Genomic DNA, 1,257 nt, shown 5'->3' with positions numbered 1-1,257 from the left:
TTCAAACCTTTAAGACCCCAGATGCTGTATCTTGATAGCCAGGCACCATCAGCTTTCTTCACCACATTTGCTTATGCACCTGTTTTGTCTTCAGCGATTGTGTTGGGAAGGTGAGCATTACAGAATGCCGGGTTATTAGAACAAATTGTCTTTGCATTGAAGGAGTACTTGAGTAGGCCCAGTGCCTGTCTGCTACCTTAATACATAACATATAAATATATGTACATAGTTTTATTTCCCTGTCATTATATATTAACATATTTACACATGTACAAGCCTGTATTTAGACCTCTATAGATGTCCTTTGCCTCCTAGATCTTTCCTCTACTTCATTTTGCTTTCCTCTTGTCCCACTGTCATATTTGGCCTTCATTTTGGGTTCAGTAATTTCTCTCAGCTACATTGCCCTTGATGCAGCCCCATCCTTTGATTTTAGACCACTTGTTGTTCCCTAGTTCCTGGGTTTGTACTGGCTTCTTTCCAATGGGCAAAGGACGGGGATATTCCTAAGTGTCCTGTAAGGCCCAGGGCAGCTCTCGCTGCAAAGCAATTATTGCTGTTAGTTGCCATGGAATTGGTTCCATCCCATCTCTTGTTGATCTCACCTGTGTGGAGTAGAATGTTAGGGTTTTGAAGGCTGTGATGTTCCAGATTGCCACGTACCTCTGGGTGGGTGCCAGCTGTCCACCTTTTGTCTGGTAATTGACTCCTTAACCACTTTCACTGTGCAGAGACTGACTCCTAATGAAGAATTGTTGTTAGATGCCACTTCTGATACATAGTGACCCATGTACAGCAGAATGAAACACCGCCCAGGTCCCCATCACCCTCACAGTTGTGTTTGAGCCCATTGTGGCAGCCACTGTGTCCATCTTGCTGAGGGCCTTCCTCTTTCTTGCTGCCCCTCCACTTTACTAATACAGAATTATCCCACCCTAAATGCCAATAGGGCCGAGGTGGGGAAATCCTGCCCTCCTATGACTTATCAAGGTTTAGCAAGGTTCTCCCCTTCCCCTTCTTTCTTTCCCGCTCACACACACACAAGGCACACGTTTTGTCTTTGGAGTGGGGGATGCCTACTCAGGCCGGGGCCGATATTTTAACTTTTTAACAAAATTAACATCCTTTCCCTGCCTTACAAGCAAACGCTGACCTTGGGGTTTGGAACCTGGGGACTTAGCTTTCACTCTGGCTTCTAATCATCTGCGTGACCTTCAGGAAACCACTTGATTTGATCTCAGCCCAATCTCCAGTTTT

This window comes from Echinops telfairi, unplaced genomic scaffold (genome assembly GCF_000313985.2).
Source record: "Echinops telfairi isolate 266 unplaced genomic scaffold, ASM31398v2 ScPeMD7_7474;HRSCAF=8512, whole genome shotgun sequence".
NCBI lineage: Eukaryota > Metazoa > Chordata > Mammalia > Afrosoricida > Tenrecidae > Echinops > Echinops telfairi.
Note: the sequence above shows the minus strand (reverse complement) of the source record.